The sequence below is a fragment of the Eschrichtius robustus genome, chromosome 6 (genome assembly GCF_028021215.1).
Source record: "Eschrichtius robustus isolate mEscRob2 chromosome 6, mEscRob2.pri, whole genome shotgun sequence".
Lineage (NCBI taxonomy): Eukaryota > Metazoa > Chordata > Mammalia > Artiodactyla > Eschrichtiidae > Eschrichtius > Eschrichtius robustus.
Genome location: NC_090829.1, coordinates 142,161,680 through 142,182,020, shown reverse-complemented (window position 1 = coordinate 142,182,020; position 20,341 = coordinate 142,161,680). Strand labels below are relative to the sequence as shown.

The following is a 20,341-nucleotide window of genomic DNA, read 5'->3' as shown; positions in this document are numbered from 1 at the left end:
CTAAAGCTAGGAGGATTAAGTGACAGAATATTCTGACAGCAGAGTGTCCGAAAAAGAGGAAAGATAAGCTCTTCATTAATGGAAGCTGCTGCACTCAGGCCCTAAATGCTCATGGATACTTTTGCATTGAGTTGTTTTTTTGTTTTGTTTTCTTTTCTTTTTAATTTTTACACCCTTGTCTTGTGGTTAAATAACTGTATCAGTACAACACGGTAAAGACTTGATAAGGCAACACTTGCCTCTCTTCTGACGGCTCCAAGGCCAACCCTCCCTCATCTCCGTTACTTGACGTTGTCTTTGCTCTGCTCACATGTTTCTTTTTCCAGATAAGCTTTTGTCTATTGCAAAAACGATCATGGGGGGGGGTGATTAAAATTTCATTTGATTTATAGAATAGCTTGGAGTGGGGGACCCACATCTTTATAACACTGGGTCCTCACACTCAGAAACAGGAAACTTCTCCCCAGTTTCCCTCTTCAACTTGCATGTCCTTTACTGAGGATGTAAAATTCTCTCCATTTTCCCTCTTCTACTTGCATGTCCTTTACTGAGGATGTAAAATTGTCCCCATTTTCCCTCTTCTACTTGCATGTCCTTTACTGAGGATGTAAAATTCTCCCCATTTTCCCTCTTCTACTTGCGTGTCCTTTACTGAGGATGTAAAATTGTCCCCATTTTCCCTCTTCTACTTGCATGTCCTTTACTGAGGATGTAAAGTTCTCCCCATTTTCCCTCTTCTACTTGCGTGTCCTTTACTGAGGATGTAAAATTGTCCCCATTTTCCCTCTTCTATGCATGTCCTTTACTGAGGATGTAAAATTCTCTCCATTTGGAACACATACATGTCTTACTGTTTTTTTCCCCACAGAATTTTGAATTTTGTATATGCTATTTTAAATAGATATTTTGCCTTTCCCTTTTATTTGTATAGTTGAATCCCCAGATCTTAATAATTTTATATTATTATTGGACTCCAGTTTATGTTTGAATGCTTTTGCAGCATTAGCAGCTTCATGGTGAGATGGTCTGTGACGAAGACTCACAGATACACACATTTCAGTTTCAACCCTAGCTGACTAGTTCTTTCATTCATTCAAAAACATTTACTGAGTTCCTGCACGTACCAGGCAGTCAGTCGAGCATCTGAGCTGGGGTCTCAGACCTCTGTGCTCCCACCTCGTTTCTGTCCATGCCTTCCAGCCATGGCCCACCAGCCATACACAGGTAGCGGAACAAGTTGGGTTTATTCTTGTCCTGAGGGAGAACACACACCATGGGGACCAGTGAGGTGTCTTAATAAGAAGGTGTCAGAAAGGATGTATTATATACATGGGCCTATGTTAGGTGATCTGGGGAAGGGTCAAGGAAGCAGCACTTGGCTCTGGATTGGATGCTGTTGGCAGTGGGGGTGATTCTATGATTGGGCGTCTTAACGAATCTCATCCATAAGTGGGGAGGAATGGAGTCAGCCCATAGCTGTGGTTAGTAAAGATGCAGAGGTCACTCATATTATCCAGGAGAGTGGGTGTTTGGCCATTTTGTTGTATATTTGGATAACGTTCATGCTATTGTCTGTATTCAGATATGATGAAGGGGTGGGCTTGCTTCATCTTGATCCATCTCAGTCACAGAGTGGCCTCGTCTGCTTTGGTGTTCTGTGAAATTGTTTACATTCAACGAGAGAACACCAAGACCCAGCTGGGAACCCCCAGCCAGCTCAGCTCCTGGACATCAGGGGCTGCCTTTCTCTCTCTCATGTCTCTTAATCATTGCTGTCACATCATTGGTTTTAACATACTTCCTTTGGAAAAGGATGCAGAAGACAATGGATGGTTTTGTTTAGGAATAACTTAAGAAAAGCAGCTACAGATAAATGTCGTCCTCAAGGGCTACTGGACTTTTATTGTGAGCTCAGCTGATACAAGCTTATGATTCATCTGATCTGTCATGGCCCTTGTGAACAGGTGCATGGAAATAAGCTTACGGAAAGGTGAGGCTTAGAGATTTCCCTCTGACAATTTATACCCTGTAGAGTGTGAGTATCTGGGCTGTAATGCTCACTTCTGTCTTGGGGACTCCCGGGTTTGGCCTTCTGCAGGGACAATCTGAACTACTCATGTTAGGATGCATCCAAAGACAACAGCCCCAGAGAAGAGTCGCTGATGAACATTTGTAATGCAATGGCGAGTCACGGAGGGATGCCCGTGGCCCTCCCTGCCCACTGCCAGGGCAGTGACCAGCCATCCACTTTTTGCAGTTCCAGACATGGCTGCATCAGAAGGACAGAGAGGGGGTGGGCAGTGAGCCTTTGAATATATATTTTCCCACTTGAATATATATTTTCCCACTTTCTATTTAAATCCCCACACCCTTAGCCAGTTGATTCCAGCACCTCAAGTTAGGTGTTCACATGTGTGCATCTATCCATTTAGCTGCTGATTTTAAGGACTGTTATGGAGGACCACAGCCCATATACACGCAGGCAGGTAAGGTCCTCCTCCCTCTGAGGCGTGTGAGCAGAACAGATACCTGATTTTTAGCTCATTCTGGGCACCAGAACCATGGTTTTAATTGTCAGTGTTTTATGTTATACACTGAAGGACTACACAAGATTTTATAAGCATGGCAGAGGAAACATCATTGAGAATGGCTGACTCAATACTCTTATTTTCTCTAAGGAGAACTGTGAGATAAACAGTATTTAGCTGATTCTAATTTTAGTCTTCTCTCTAAGGAACTGGAGAGCACCCATCACTTACGGTCCCAGAAGCATCACTTCCTGCTGGGGTGGCCTGATTCTCATCTCTGGGTGGTGCCGTGGGATCTGGCCTGTACTGAGAAGTCCCTGCCTTGCTTCCTATACCTTATTCTTCAGCCTCTATACTTGCTCAGAGCAGAGTCTTTACTGTCAATGAGAGGGGAGCCAGTGCAAAGGCCTGGAGTAAGGAAAGCTTGGTGGGTCTCTTCAGAGATGCTGCTGGGGTAGAGAACAGAGCTCCAGCAAGAGGGGATGAAGTCCTTGCAGCTGATACGGACTCTGCATTGCACTCTGGAGGAACTGCGTGGCCCCTTCTTCTGTCCTTTCTCCTCATGGGTGTATTTGTACGTGTCAGCTTTTTCTTTAAAAAAAAAATGAAATCACACGAGATCTATCTGTTTGCATCTGCTTTTTTGGTTGACAATAAATCCTAGTTGTCTTTCTAGATAAATATACATAGTTCCATCTCACTCTTTTTAACAGGTGCATCATATTTCCCTCTATGGTTTGGCCTCACTTTTATACCCATTCTTTTCCTGGACGTTCAGCTTGGAAACAATTTCATGTGTTCATGTCCTTTGAGAATAACCTACTCTGGGCCTTATAAGTTGTTTCTCCCCATTATTTGCAGCAGGAAGGAACACAGGAGGGTCTGAGCAAGAAAGCTGAGGCCAGACCATAGAAGACCCTGAGTAGAAGCTTCGGAACATATATTTTTAGGTTTTCATCATTTCTTCACTTTTCATATGCTGCTGAGGGCTACTGGAGAATAGTATTTTCTCCCCAGAGACTTAGGTCACACACCCAGTCTTCTGTGGCTCATCTATAGATTTGACACAGAATGACCAGACGGTTGCTAGAAGAGGGAAACAGAATAGAGTCAGACTTGCTTTGCAATTCTGAGTCTATAGCCATTCATTTTAAATGTGAAAAAGAGAGAAAAAAGTACTTTTGCTTAAAGCCTATTGATAATGCAACAAGGGGAAGGCACATTGCTTTGTGAAAAGAAAGAGGAGGAAAGGGCATTCGGAGACCATCAGTCGCATTAACATGTGCAGAATCCCCTGATTGTTGCCACTGTCATCACACCTTGTTACCTTGGCCGTGTGTTGAAGGCAGGAGAAAGGACAATATAAGCCTATGACTAATGAAATAATTGTCTCCAGGATCACTTCCTGAGACCTCCAATAAGCCTCCCCTTCTCAAGTGCCACTGTAAATGATTCCTGCAGCTGTAAAAAGTAAGAGTGTAATAATTGCTTCACAGGTTGTTATCGTTATTATACAGATTCTAAGTGAATCTCTTCTGCTCATGCCATCCTGTCCCCCATGAGGGGCAGGTGTCAGGCAGTGGGTTTGGGGTTTGTGTAAGTGTGTGTGTATAATGATTACTTCTGTTTTCTGCTCTCTCTTATCTCCTTCTCGTGTAATATAAGATGCATTGACTTTAAATTATCGTATTTAAGTTACAAGATATCACAGAGGAGAGTGAACAGCCCCCAGGTACTTTGCATCCTCTTCTAAGGAACAGATTAGAGTGGCTGTGGTCTTACACAGGATAGTTGTGTCAGGCCAAGTGGAAGTATGAGCTTGCTATTGTCTTTATTCAGAGAATAAATGTGGTGTGAAGAAATGCGTGGGGTACCGGGTTGACAAGGGGTGACCTTGTTGACAGTCAACATCATGTGTAAACTCAGCTAGGCCATGGTGCCCAGTTGTGTGGTCAAACACCAGTCTAGATAGTGCTGTGAAGGTATTTTTTGGATGAGATCAGCATTTAAATCAAGAGACTTTGAGAAAAGCAAATTACCCTCTATAATGTGGGTGGGCCTCATCTAATCAGTTGAAAGTCCCTAGAGAAAATAGACTGAGTTGCCCAGAGGAAGAAGGAGTTCTACCTCCAGGCTGCCTTCTCACTGGAGCTGCAAAGGCGACTCTTCCCTGGGTCTCCAGCCCACCCACCTGCCAGCCTGCCCCCGGCCCTCATAACCTGGTGAACCTGTTCCTTAACACGCATCCATCTATACCTCCATCCTGTGGGTTCTCTTTCCCTGGAGGACCCTGACAGATGTGGACTTGGTGCTAGTGGCCGGCAGCTCAGGAAGGACCATGTTTTCACATCCACCCTGCAGTGCCCACAACCTAAATGTCTGCTTCCATGAAGTCGTAGATTCTAACATGCCGTGGAAGTCCCACGTCATTTTTACAGAGTTAGAACTGAGAACGTTCTCGACGGACGCTCAGGGTCTGCTGCCTTTTAATTTGGGACTACCCCATTTTAAAGTTGGAAAATGCATTGGTTACCTACTGTATTCGTGTGCAGGAAGCTGTTTGCGGAGCGCTTGGGGTTAGCACCTCTGAGGGAGGGCAGGAGGTAAGAAGGACAGAGAGAGAAGTTGGGGCACAGGTGCAAGCGGGGCCTCTGCTGATCCTACAGAGAGCTCTGAAGCTGATCTGGCCCTTCAGAGCTGTCTTGTGCTGAGGCTGGAAGTCTGGGCTTTGCACCACCCGTTCCTGTCAGCCAGTCACCTTCTTTCTGTGTGTTAAGTTGCAGTGGGCCTCACATCCCTTGGAGGTTGGTGTGATGTATGCTTTTAGTGATTAGAAAAACTTGTGATTATAATAATCAAATACATTGAATAATGTCAACTGTACATTTCAGATGATGAGAATTACTGAAAGGTCTGGTCTTGATGGGGTGGAGAGAAGCATGATGAATCAATTTTTGTTTTCCCCCATGACTACCTTCAACTGGGTTCCATTGAATCTACTGTGACAACTTCTCAGGCAGGTCCCAGAATTTTCTATTTCCTCATATCATAATGGCCAGTCTGATATAAACTGTGACATTGCACCCTCCCCATGGCTGAAAAGTTTGGTCTTTAATTCTGGGTCACTTTCTTGTCTTGAGTTGGATTATAGGAAGAGTTGGTGAGGGACAAAGGAGCCCTTATTTATCTTCACTCTTGCAGTGTTTCTCTAATACTTACCCATCAAAGTTCTCTGTGTGGCAAAGAGCCTACACTCCAACCCCATTCTCTGACATCACTTGGGTGTCCTTCAATTCAATTCAATTCTGACACTAACTACCCACACCTAGTTTCTGATTCCACGAAGTTAAAGGACTCAGTCCCACAGAACTGTCCTCATTTCAGATGCCAGCATTAAGTGGTGTCCCCAGGGCACCCATACTTCTGCGTGGTCAGCTACAAATTAGGGGCTTCCCACAACTCCTCAGGTTTGATCATTTGATAGAATGACTCACAGAACTCAGGAAAGTGCTATGCTTAACAGTGTTCTAGTAAAAAGGATATGAATGAACAGGCAGATGAACAGGTGCAGTGCACAAGATCTGGAATGGTCCCGAGCACAGGAATTTCTGTCCCCGTGGAGTTGGGCATGTCACCCTCCCAGTACAGCGATATGTTCAAAATCAGGAAGTTCTCCAAGGCTCATTGTTCAAAGGTTTTATTCAAGCTTCATCACTGAGACATGACTGACTACATCGTAGTGGAACTCAATCTCCAGCCCCTCTCCCTTCCCCAGACTGAATGTTCCAGCCCTCTAATCACGCACTAATCAGGTGCTTTGTCTTTCAGGCAGGACCAGCCCCTCCCTTGAAACTGCCAGAGGGCCCACCTAGAGTTACCTCATTAGGATAAACTCAGGTCAGGCAGAAACGAGTTCATTATGAATAACAAAAGACATTCTCTGCATTCCGAAATTTCCAAAGATTTTGAAGCTCCATGACAAGACCCAGGGCCAAAGACAAGATATATTCTTTATTATATTACATAGACAACACTGGCTCCATTCTGAGAATATGTGTCACTTATTTGGCAGGGGATCTTCAGGGGGATGACAAAGAGATAAATCACTGCTCCCTCCTCTGTGGTGTTCCCCAAGCCCATACAGCAGCTTTTGCTGTTGGACTCTTACTGGTTACCAGCCATCCTAGACAAGGTATCAACCAAGCCCAAACAGCTTCTGCAGTGCCCTGGAACCTCACACGTCCTTGTCCTGGCTTTCTCTCCATCTGACTTCTCTCTCCCTCTGATTTACTTCTCCCTGCTCAGGTAGGTGTAAGATAGATAAACATGTCACCTCCCACTGAAAGTAGCCATTGGGGAGTATGAATTCCATTCTCCTACCCTCTTGGCATTCTGACCTCTGTGAGTGATTCTGTTGTAGCCCCCCTCACTTGGGTTTGGGGGGGACAGGTGACACAAACCATAGCACTCTCTCATAACTCAAGACTATTTCCTCTTTCTTCCCTATTTATCCCAATTTTGTTTTATGCACTGGGAAGGAATGGGGACTGGGGTGATGGATGGAAGTAGCAGAGCTTAGCCCTGGGGAAGAACGTGGTCCCAGTATTCTTTAGATGGTTTAAGGACAGCTTGTGTCATAGAAACCAAATCAAGGGCTATAATAAAAGTCCTTCTTAGCACCCACTTGTATTTTCTTGGCCAGTTAGCTGGCCCTTTTTAGTAAAATACTTTTTTTCTGATGATAATAATTGGACACGTTCCCAGGTCTTTTTAAATGGAATAAGTGAAAAAGTAGAAAAATCTCGCCTGATCCTAACATTCAAAGATGGTGTTTTAAAGTAGATCTCATAGAAGTATCTCTCTTTTGCCTGCCCAAGGTCTGAAAAATGCGAATGAGACAAAGGAGTCAAACAATAGCATCTCTCCTCAAAAGTTAAGAACAGAAATAGCATATAAGTCAGCTATTCCACTTCTGGGTGTCTAAAGAATATGAAAACAGTAACCCCAAAAGATATCTCCACCCCCATGTTCATCGTAGCATTATTTACAATGACCAATACATGGAAACAACTGAAGCACCCATCAGTGGATAAATGGATAAAGAAGATGTGGTATACATACACAATGGAATACTACTCAGCCATAAAAAAGATAAAATCTTGCCATTTGCAACAACACGGATGGACCTTGAGGCTGTTATGCTAAGTGAAATAAATCAGGTGGAGAAAGACATACCATACGATTTCCCTCATGCTTAATATAAAAAACAAACAAAAACAAAATAAATGAACAAACCAAGTGGAGCGAAAACAAACACGTAGGAACAGAGAACAGAGTAGTGGTTACCAGAGGGAAAGGGGTGGGGGGAAGGTGAAATGAGTAAAGGGGCTCAACTGCTAATGGATAGAAAATAAATTTTTGGTGGTGAGCATGTTTTAAGTTATACAGAATAGAAATATAATGTACACATGAAACTCGTATAGTGTTATAAACCAGTGTTACCTCGAAACCACAATAAAACAAAAGAAAACAAACAAACAAAAGTAGTGTCTCATTTGTCACTGACAAAAGTGTCGTGAGACAGTGCTGTTTGCGTCTCTGGGCAAATGAGCTTCCTAACTTGAGCCAGGAATCCAACACTGCACACAGGCGGTCCTGAGCATCCCTGGAATCCTGTTGGCCCTTGTGCCCTACCAAAGCGCAGACCCGCCATGCATCCTTTACAGCAGGAAGGGGCGTATTAGTCATCTAACAGAAATTAGATGTAACTAATGGCTTTGTAACAAATTACCGCAGACTTAGCAGCTTAGAGCAGCACACGTTTATCATCTCCTGGTGTCCTTGGGTCAGGAGTCCAGGTACAGCTAACCTGAGCCTTCTTCAGTATCTATCTCTCTCAAGGCTGCCATCAAGGTGTCAGCCATGGCCAAGGTCTCATCTGAAGGCTCCACTGGGGAAGGCTCTGATGCCAAGGTCATGTGGTGGGTGACAGGACTGAGTTCCCTGCAGTTGCAAGTTCCCATCTGGTTGTTGGCCAGAAGCCATCCTTAATTCCTTGAGCATATGATGTCTCCACCACGGCTGCTTGCTTCCCCAAAACATGCAAGCTGAGGAGGCAGCAGAGAGCCTCACGTCGGGAGTTAGAATCTCATGTAACCCGAGCACGGAAATGACACCCCACACTCAAGAGGAAGGGACTCCCTGAGGGTGTGGGTGTCAGAGGCAGGATCCCTGGGGGCCATTGGAGAACCTGCCCACCGTATGGTACGTGTTTCCGCCAGCTCCCAACAAAACGTGGAGAAAAGGATGGAGCAAAATATGCCTAGTCCCTCCCTCCAAACCCACTACTAAGCGTAAGTCACTGCTCCCTTGGGTTGAAATGACGGAGAGGTGAGGAGCATTACACCAACAGATCTGACCCCCCGAGGAGGAGCCCAGCAGGAGGAATGGGAAACTTCCTTCCTCTCCAAAAACTTACAAGGACGTTGTCTGCGTTTTCTCTCTGCTTACATGCGCTTACACGTTTTTCTATAACTAGAATCATCTGAACTTCCTCTTGAATAACCTACCCTTTGTTCTCATCTCCGTGTGGTCGACATTCTTCTATCATTCAGTACTTTTCTGCCATGTGCTTTTTAGTGGTCTGCACTCTCCATCACCTGGCTGGTCCTGTGTCGCTTTAGCCCTGTCCTTGGCGGCCAGTTTTGCCTTCTTATCGTCTCCAGAGCTGCCTCAGCAGCAGAGCTTCCTACGTTACCTTTCATTGGAGCCAAAAGAGAGAGCAGGCAACATGCTCCAGAACAAGGATGTGGGAGCCCAGAGATCTGCAGACAGGCCTCCCTTGCACGACCCGTGGTATCACAGGATGGAGACTGAGCTCACTCTGGGTGGTCTCAGCAGTCCCGGAAACTGACCTGACTGCCAGGGAAAGGATGCCAGGGAGGAAGGAGAGGGTCTTGGAGACCCCGGAGCAGGTAACACACGCTCACAACCCAGCCTCTCACTCGTGTATCATTCAAGTCTTGAACGTGCCGATGCAGCCCTTCACTGAAGCGGTGCTTAATTACTTCCAGCAACCTCCATGGCCATGGCCTGTCAGTCATCTTTCAAATGTTCTCATTAGCAGTGAGGCTGGGAACGCCGGCCCGACCCCACGTAGCGCTGCAGCCGTCACCGAGCCGTCACCCGCACTTCAGCGGCGTCTTAATGTGAGAGTTGCCCTTTCACTGATTAGCAGCAGAGATGAAAGGTGGCCACAGTGAGGCTGTCTGGGGATTCAGAAATTCTGGGTTGATTCTTCTTGAGGAAATGTAATGTGTCCACGTTTTGCACTACATACATTAGCAGGCCATTCATCACACATGTCCACCGTGAGTGTGGAATGTAAAAACAATTATCAAACAAACCACAGAAGATGCACCCAGATAACTTAAATCTTTTCATTTCCAGCTCACCATGCAGCACCATATACCTCCTCCCCTCTCTTTACACCCCCGTTCCTGCCCCCATCCATCCTCAAACGCAGTAGTCTTCCTCTCCCTTTCCCCACATTCCTAACCCACGCCCCTGACTTTTCCTTAAAACACCAAATCTTTTCACCCCTGTAGGAGTGTTTCAGAGACACAGACACAGGAAGAATGTTGAGGCTCCCAGACGCTGCATGGATTAAGCTCAGAACAGAGGCCGTGAATTCCCAGCCTTCCCTTGGTCATTCTGTCTGCCTGAGCCCTGGAAGAGCAGAATCCTGCAAGTATCAATACACGTGCAATCTCGGATTTAAATGCAAAGGTCATGAGGTCAAGGTCACTGTGAGTAGACTCTGCAAAAACAGGAGGTGACAGCACGCTAGGGCTTAAAAATCAACAAGGAGACCACGGTGATCAGTCAGAACAGCTCTGCCAGGCCTGAGACCCGTGTCAGCAGAGAGGCCTCCCTCCTTCAGGGGACAGTGCCAGCGGCCTGGCTCCGAGGGCCGACCTTGGTGCAGGCTCTGGTGGCATTGGGGTCTCCTGCTCAGGAGCCAGCACCACCTCTGCGTTCTGTCGCCACAGACAGGCACTGTGCCCCTTCCTGGCCTGGGACTCCTGTTTCCCTCTCCACCACTCAGTGGCTGCACGGTACCTCTGTGTTTCCCCATCCAGTCATGACCACTTCAAGTCTGGGCTCCCCGAAGCTGCAATGCCAGCATCCCAGGCTGCGAAGAGAGTTCCTGACTCACTCCTGCCCTGGACACCCGGCACACCCCATGCTTCAGAGAGACAGCGGCCTTCACACACAACCTCCAGAAACCTCTGGGAACGTTGGCTCCTTACATGTCCTTGTTTGCAATGCTGCAGACTCTCCGTCCGGGAAGTCTGGACTCCCCAGCGGGGAGGGACCTCACCCAGTCCCCTGGTCCCACTCTAGGCTTCAACTCCCTCCAACAACCTGGCGAAAATCTCCTGTAGCCTTGACTTGAATGCATCCACTGATGGAGAACTCACTACATTTACAGGCGTCTTGTTCTAGTTGAAATATCATGAATATTATTTTTTATAATACTATTATTGAATTCCTACATTTTTCTAGGAAACATACAAGACACTTTCAATATATTTATATGCTAATTTCCAACAGCGCTGCAGTTTGGGTGACTCTATTTGCCATGTTTCAGATGATAAAACTGGTGTTCTTGCAGGTTAAGATGGACTCAAGGTCACACGTGGGGTGACCAGCTGTCCTGGTTTGTCTGAGACCCTCGGTTTTAGCATTAAAACTTCAGCGTCCAGGGGCGTCCTCCCACAGCAGGAAGTTAAGGAGCTGAGGTTTAACCCTCTGCACTTCCAGCTACACACTAGGACTTGTGCCTGTTTTTCTCGTTCTGCTGTTCAGAGTCTTGATCACTATTCTGTGCTCTTCCTCCATGTTAATTCTCGTTGCCCCCAAGTCCTGAGCTGGGTACACCCACTCACCCCAAAGTCCTGTTCTGCTGGGGCCTCCGCTTCAGCAGACCCATGCGCCTTGTTGGACATCGGAAAAGTGGCCGTGGGCCTCCTGCCCGAGTTTACTCACATCCCCTGGGCATGCTTCTTACTGAATCTTTAAGGGACAGGAACCTGGATCTCGCCCGAAATCAAAGACTGTCGTCTCTCTCTGCCACTCCCATCCCCCTCGTGGCTAAGTCCGTCTGACAGCGGAAAGCATCATTGGTCTGTCCAGTTTCAGAAGGCTGAGGGGCATAGAGCCCACAGCAAACCGGAGGTGCACTTTCCCTGCTCAGAGAGGCCCATGTCCAAAGTCTTCCTCACTCCTGGGATCAAGGGAAGGGGAATTGATGAGCTCTGACTGCCCGGCCACCAGCAACCTGGAGGGAGAGAAACAGGGAGAGGCAGCCTGTGCCACGGGCACCTGGCAAAATGTCCCTGCCTTCTCCTCACCCCATGGGCCTCCCTGCAGGAGGGGGAGGCAGGGGTCCCAGGGGCCATGCAGATGCCCAGCAAGCCGTGATGGGCACGTTCCCAGCCCCCTTTGGTTCTCAGGCTTCCACGAGGAGCCCAGGTAAATCCTGCAAACACGAGAAGGCTCCCCATGCAAGGCTTGCTCTTGTTAGGATGACAGGCCCCTTTTTGTCCTAATAACGTCCTCCCATCAGAGGGATGAACAAGTTCCCAGGGCCGTTTGCTGCCTTTTCCGACCATCGGCACAGCTTTGATTTAAGGACGCGCACTTTAATCACGCATCGTGTGTCATTACCTGGACAGACAGCTGCAGCCGCAAGACACGAGCTCTGATAAATCACGCTGCAAGTCGCGGGGCGATCCTTTGTGGATCTTCCCTCCCAGCTATTCCGCAGCAGCTCGGCATCCTCAGGACAGCAGGGCGGAGGGGAGAGGGCTGGAGCTAGCTGGTGGAAAGCAGGAGCACCCCTCTTTCCCTCTCTTGGCTTCCTTCCTGTGGATTCCAGGCACCTTGCCAGACTCTCCGGAGCTCGAGCCCTTGATCATCAGTGGACTGAGCACTGTCTTTTAAATAATTGCCGGGACAAAATTTCAAGCACTTCTGCATGCAAATCACAGCAGCACTGAGATTTCCTGCTTTTTAAAACGCTGCTTTTATCCACCCCTCCCCTGGCTGCTGGAGAAAAATGAGACCTGTTATAAAATGCACGTCTTGTCACGTCCATGGCCTTTCTGCCTGCCTCGCCCTCCCCGGGCAACACGCCTCCAAACAACCAACTCCCCGGCACCCAAGCAGGGTTCCCACTGCTGGGGGCTGCTCCTTCGTCGCTGAAGCTCCTGTTTACAGAGCTCTGGTGAAAAAAATCCTTCAGTGGCTCTCATTCCTTCAGAGTTTATCTTTGAGACCCCTCAGGAAGGCATGGTGAAAAAGGAAATGCAAAACAGTCTCAGGGTCTTAAGAAAGTGACTACACAGGAAATAGCCGATGGCAGCACAATTGTGAATTTTAATAACGGTTCTGCTGGAGCCTGTATGATAAAAGATGGAAGCTATTGGGCCATTATGAGAGAGCGGTCAATTTCCGTACGTCAGCACACCCGAGGAGAAATGGCCTCTCCCAGGTGTTGTCTAATGTGAAAAGAAGAATCCATTTGGGTATAGAGGTGCCTTTGTTTTCTGCTTTCCTTGGCCGTGCATACTGGGGTTGATAGGGCTTGAATGAACATCACAGATGGGAAATGCAAGCAAGGCAGACCCCTGAGAGGTCCCTCCCTCTGCTCCTTGTGCGGGCCACTGTCACAGCCCTCCCTGTGACACTGAGGTGGCTGCCGGAGAGGGAGTTCCTCTCTTTCTCTGCATCATCTCTTTCTCCTCCAGGCTGCTGCTCTAACTCAGCTGTCATCACCCTGCGCTCTCCAAGGGCATAGAATAGAATGCAGGAACACAGTGTGCGAGAGCAAAATGTTCTAGAATCTTGAAAGGTCCTGTGTGACAGGCCCGGCTGGCTTCATGAGGGAGCACCCCTGGCCTCATTCAGGCCCCGCACTCACAAAGGCCGTGCTCAGATCAGTGTGCTGCTGTCCTGGTCTGGAAATCCTGAATAGTTTTTTTTTTTTTTTAAGTTTCTAATTTTTATTTATGTATTTATTTTATTTTTGGCTGTGTTGGGTCTTCGTTTCTGTGCGAGGGCTTTCTCTAGTTGCAGCGAGCGGGGCCACTCTTCATCGCGGTGCGCGGGCCTCTCACTGTCGCGGCCTCTCTTGTTGCGGAGCACAGGCTCCAGACGCGCAGGCTCAGTAATTGTGGCTCACGGGCCCAGTTGCTCCGCGGCATGTGGGATCTTCCCAGACCAGGGCTTGAACCCGTGTCCCCTGCATTGGCAGGCAGGTTCTCAACCACTGCGCCGCCAGGGAAGCCCCTGAATAGTTTACGAACAAGGGCCTCCACATGTTCACTTTGCATTGAGCCCTGCAAGTTACATCTCCTGTTTACAGGTAACACGTGTGAAAGTAGCCTTGGTAAAAGTGCTTATTTCTTTCCTTCTCCACAGCATTTCACTAGTTAAAAAAGGAAAAAGGTACATGAAAGAATAGATTATGCGCCTTTTTTAAATTGTATAGTTGATTTACAATGTTTCAGGTGTATAGCAAAGTGATTCAGTTATATATATTTTTTCAGATTCTTTCCATTGTAGGTTATTGCAAGGTATTGAATACAGTTCCCTGTGCTATACTGTAGGTCCTTGTTGTTTATCTGTTTTATTTATAGTCGTGTGTATCTGTTCATCCCAAAGATTCTGTGCCCTTGAGTCCCAGGTCTCATTAACAAAAGCAAAACAAGTGAACCAACCTAATGCTCAAGCCCTCCCACACCAAATCTCCTCCTCCAAAGACTTCATTTTTTTATCTGAAAAAAAAAAAAAAAACGCTGTTATTTTTTCTCTTTCTCTATGATTTCTTCGTTTGCTTTAATTCTAAACTGTGAAATGCGACAAGACTCTTAACAGGAAGATTTTTTCCTCCTGAGCATCCGTGTTCCGGAGTCACTGCGAACACACAAGAACACGAGCCATCCCTACTCAGGAATGAGCCCAGAGCTCAGGCAGACGGCCCCGCTGTGAGCTGTGGGCCTCAGGGGTCATTAGCTGTAAACAGAAAACAGGAAGCAAAGCGTCAGACACAGGGGAGTCCTATAAGGTTACTTAACTAAGATCAGTGATAAGAGATCACCATCATAACGTAGGGGAGAGAGGGACATGGCCCTGGCTGGAAGCTTTGAGCACGAGATGAACATGGGCAGTGAGGAAGAGAGACCCAGGGGTCTGTACAGTTAGGATAGAGAGGCTGTGCCCCAGGAACAAGCGCACAGTACACCCACCATGGGAGGAAGTGGGGGTCTGCTCATTGTAATGAGAGATCCTCAGGCTCTCAGACTGATGAAGCAGGCACCTTCTCAACTTGCCTGTCACAATGTCAGTGGACAAGTGTGTTCTGGGAGGTTTTATCCCAACAAGCAGATGGTCCAGCCCAGAAGCCGCACTTGTCACTTCTGCTCCCAGCTCATTGGCTCTAGCTAGGCACATGGCCCCATCCAACCACGAGGGACCAGAAAGAGCCAGCCTCTCAGGTGCGCAGAAGGTAAGGAACCTGAAGCATGTCATGGGCAGCATTCATGACCACCACAGAGCCTAAAATATGACTTTTTCACTTGATTATTTTGACCGTTCCTCCATCCATCTGTTCATTCACTCCTCCAGGAGTCCACCTACAAAATGGTCCTTTACTCTGTGCAAGATGTTGAGCTAAATTTTGGTGGAGTCATCTGGGTTTCTGCCCCAGGGAGCTCCTGTCTGTTGGGGGAGCTTCAAATACCTGGTGAGAAGGGAATCCAGGACATGTGTCACAAATGTCATGCAGGCGATTCGCTGTGGGAATTTAGAGGAGGAAGCCAGCATTTTCACAGAGGACGATCAGTGATGTTTCATAGAGGAGGTGACCTTGGAGCTGCATATTAACAATTTATGCAGTTGCAATAAGCAGAGACAAGGAGGAGAAGGGAGAAGGCATTCCTCAGTGGGGAACAGCCTGAACAAAATCCTAGAGGCTGGAAAACAGAAGATATTTCAACTGGAAAAGGAACACAGGTAATTTACTGTTGACTTGTGGGAGATGTTGAAAGCCACTGAAAGCTGAGAAAATATAATCAGAGAAGTGTTGATGGGAGAGTAATGAACATATATCTACATGCTTGATGGATCGGAATAAACGGATTGAGTAGAAGAGAAATGAAGGCAAAAGCCAGTAGAGAGACTGTTGCAATAGTCTAGACACAAGGTGATAAACACCTACTGACCACGGGTCAAGTGGGAGTAGGAAGGAAAGGGCGGGGTAAGAGCTGTCAGGGGGGGAGAGGCAACAGGACTGACAGTGACCAGACAGCAAGGGAGGAGGGAAGCAGGTGGCACAGAAGGAGGGCACGCCATGTCCAGCCTGGGGCCCGCCCCTGAGCAGGCACCGCCCCCTGCATCTTACACAGAGGGGGCAGTGACGGTAACGTTGACCTTTCAAACCAAAGGGTTAAGAGAAAGGAGATCACCTGCATGAACAGAGCTACAGAGCTATACTAGTCAGGGTTCTCCAGAGAGACAGAAGTAATAGGATACATGCATATACCCTCTTAGATATAGAGAGATTGAATAACAGATTTATTATGAGAAGTTGCCTGACATGATTATGGAGGATGAGAAGTTCCGCCTAGGGCATCCGCATAGCCCCACCCACGCAGGGCAGGGCCCATCTGCTTTAGCAAGTCCACTGACTCAAAGGCTCAGCTCATTCAAAAGCACCCTCACAGACACAGAAATACCGCGTGATCCAGGCACCCCTTGTCGAAGGCAAGTTGACACACGAAATTAACTATCAGAGGAGATTAGCATCTCCCTCGGGGGTTGACGGAGATAAAGCCCTTGCTGAGGTGGCAGGCCGTGTGGGACAGGCCCCTGCAGGTGGGCAGCATTCAGCTGCTCGAGTCGAGTCGTAATCCTGATGACTCCCTCCCAGGGTTGTGTAGGTCAGCGCTACTCCAGGCGTGGCCTGGGGGCCCAAGCAGCAGCGCCACTGGCACCAGCAAATTCTCCAGGGGGGCCCCCAGCAGTTTGTGTTCTGTCGAGATCCCTGGGTGATGTGTGTGCCTAGTAAAGTCTGAGCAGCTATGGTGTGTTAGTCAGCTGCCATAAAAAATTACCACAGACTGGGTGGCTTAACCACAGACATTTATTTCTCAGAGTTCTGGGGGCTAGAAATCCAAGATCAAGGTGCCAACCGATTCAATCCGTGGAGAGACCTTTCTTCCTGGTCTTCAGATGGCTGTCTTCGTGCTTTGTCCTCGCATGGCCTTTGCTCAGTGCATGCATATGGTGGGGGAGGGGGAGGGGTGGGTGTAGGGGGATATCTCTTCCTCTTCTTACATAATTTCAGGGGGACACAAACATTTAATCCATAACATAGGTGTGGGTGGTATGCAGTGGTGTTACCCTTCTTGTCCGATGTTCTTACAAGGACCTGGTGGAGGTGTAACTGGGGTCTCAGATGAACTCCTGAAATTGACAGGTCGTAGGCAAATACCAAACACGTTCAAAAGCATCCAGCATAAGAGCGTTTAAGATCACTATAAAAATATCTCAAACGTCTAAGTTTTTCTCCATTTGCAATTACCAATTTTGGTGTGCTTTGTAGACTCTTTCAGAGGCTGGATTAAATGATTACCCCATTACCTACGCCACCTTCTGAGGAAAGCTGTGATAGTGGATCTCGTCTGTCCTTCTAAGTCAGGCACCTTTCCAAGTGTCTTATAGGAATCTAGGCACTTACGCTCAGTTAAATAACTTCTTCCCAGTATAAACAGCTACCTAATCTAAACAGTATAATTCACCTTAGGATGGAAAAGGCATTACATTTTTTTTTCCTACACATTTATTTCTATTAAAAATTTAGAATGTGCCCCTTAGTTCAGTGTTGGTTTTTGATGATTTTATCTTGCACACAAGGTGACTAACGCATACCTCATAAGAGGGCATGTCTCCAAAACAGCATGTATGAAACAGACCCACTTCCCCATCTTATGATTTAAAGCAGTATTATTGTAGGCTTGGATGTTCTTTATTATTATCTTCTCTTCCTGAGAAATGTCAAAAATTCTATTTCCAATATCTACTGTTGTTATTTATTCTCCACTTGGGAAAAAAAAACCAAAAACTAATTTCTCTCTCCTTTACTAGGTCCAAAATTGTCTTCCATTATCTTAAGGCAGTTAGGGTTTTGACATCCTGAAATGTTGCATATTCTTCTCTGCAGAAAGACCTTTGAAACTAATCTTCTAGAGATGAGGGGAGTCAGTGAAAACCCACCAAAATTGCCTGTTTCCACTCAGGACACATAACTGTTCTCCATCTCTGAAGTCATTCATGGGGAGAGTTTAAGAGATTACAAATTAGACAGTGAATGGCACATGCGATGAACATATGAGAATCCACTATTTCAGAGAGGAATTGCAGCTGCCTTTCATGTCAAGGGAGTGGGAAAGTCACCCTGTATGGGGTCTTATATCACTGTCAGAGATTCAGGTGAGAAGGGCACAGTCATTGTGTCACTTGAAAGTGGTAAGGTTCTAGAAAATCACGGAAGGGCTTTTAATTCCTCCCACGTACTGCACTGTCACCTCTGGCAGCTGTCACCAAAAAGAATAGCAGCACTTATTTAAGGCCACATAAAGCCAGCACAGTCATTCCTGTATATCTGTGGGGGACTGGTTCCAGGACCCCCGACAGATACCAAAATCTATGGATCCTGAAGACCCTTATATAAAAGGATGTAGTTTTTACATATAACCTACACACATCCCCCATATGCTTTAAATAATCTCTGGATTAATATAATACCTAATACAATGTAAATACTCTGTCCTTAGTTGTAAATACAATGTAAATACTCTGTTCCTAATTGAAAATACAATGTAAATGCTATGTAAATAGTTACCAGTACACAGCAAATTCAAATTTTGCTTTTGGGAACTTTCTGGAATTTTTTTCTCAGTTTTTTTAAAACTTGGGGTATAGTTGCTTTACAATGTTGTGTTAGTTTCTGCTGCACAATGAAGTGAATCAGCTATATGTATACCTATATCCCCTCCCTCTTGGACCTCCCTCCCACCCCCCTCATCCCACCCATCTAGGTCGTCACAGAGCACCAAGCTCAGCTCCTTGCTATACAGCAGGTTCCCACTAGCTATCTGTTTTACACATGGTAGTGTATATATGTCAATCCCAATCTCCCAGTTTTTGATCCTGGGTTTGTTGAATCCACAGATGCAGAACACGTGGTTACAGAGGGCCAACTGTAGTTAAGTGCAGTGTAGGCGTGGGAAAGAAAGGACATGATGCTTGATGTCGTTGTTCGTTTAGACAACACAGGAACTAGTTAATTTCCTTTCTTCCTGCTGCCTGAAAGCATCACACAGGGTGAATGAGAAAAGACACAAGCGCACCCACGGGGAGCACTGAATGACCTTCATCCTCTCCCTCCTAGAGGTGGGCTAGGCCAGCCCCACCTGTTTCACGTTTACTCCAGCTCTGGGTGGACTTCGGGGTAAATATCTCCACCCTCTCCCCCACTCCCCTACTCACTGTTAGGCCCAATGTCCACAAAATCTACCCAGCCCTCCCACTGACCTGGTTCTAAAACACAGAGGCAGGACTGTAGATTCTGCTTCAACAGGAGGATCTCATGAGCCGGGGCCTGGCGCAGTTTGCGGTTCTTCTCTCTGGGCTGCCACATCCCGGGTGTGTTTGTCCAAGGTTATTAGGGGACCAGGAAACTAAGTGAGAATGCATTCTCCTGCTCCCGACCTGTGGAGTCAGGCTCTTCCCAGGCCTGTGGAGTCAGGCTCTGGGGCTGGAGCCTCACATTTCCATTCTTAGAGGCTCCCCAGTTGACTTTGGGGCACAACTACTTTGAAAAATCCATGTTTTCTGACATTTGCACAAAGAGATGATAGAATCTGGAATCTTTTTAAGGCTCTGGAAGCTTTTTTCTTTTGGATCTATTTTAAAACAAAACAAAATATGTATTTAAAACAATTAAGTCTATTTTTTTTTTTTTTTAATGCTCATATTTCCATTGCTCCAGGGCCACGGCACGAGGTTGTACATCTCAGGTGTGCTGTTCAGACCATGGTCATGGTAGCAGTGCAGTTACAATGTCAGGCAGAAGGCAGTCAATGGTCCTGAGGAAGGGGGAGTTTTGTTCTCCTTTGCAAAGAGGTGCCATTTGGGCCAGAGGACGAGCCCACACTACCCCCTATGACTTCAAGGAAACTCTGGCCTCAGATCCATCCCAGAACGTTCTGACCAGGGGAGGGTCAGCTCTGAGTTAATCCTGTCCTTCCGGGATCATCTTTCCATCCTTTGCTCCCACACAGTCCCGCATCTGAATTGATTTTTCTCTCAAACTTCCAAAAACCTCCGTGGTAGACAGAGTCAGGACCACCCCCTCCCCAGGATGTCCACATCCTCATCTATGGAACCTGTGAATGTGTCACCTTGCAGGGCGACATGACGTCACAGCCGTGATTAAGTTAAGGATCTTGATAATGGAGAGCGTATCCTGGATTATCTGGGTCAGGCCAATGTAGGCAAAGTGTTTGTTGTAAGAGAGAGGTAGGAGGGTCAGAGTCCAAAAACAAAGAGACATAACAGTGGAACTAGAGGTCAGGGTAGAGGGGGAAGGGAGCCATGAACCAAGGAATGCAGGTACCCTAGAACCTGGAAAGGCAAGGAAACACATTCACTGCTAGATCCTCCAGAAGGGACACACCCCTGCA

General features: G+C 47.0%; 1 protein-coding gene across 1 annotated transcript in view; it reads left to right on the top strand.

Annotated features, from left to right (window-relative positions):
* The window catches only part of DSCAM (DS cell adhesion molecule), a 738,451-nt gene that overhangs the window by 514,693 nt on the left and 203,417 nt on the right, over positions 1-20,341 (top strand). The gene's annotated exons all lie outside the window — the stretch shown is intronic.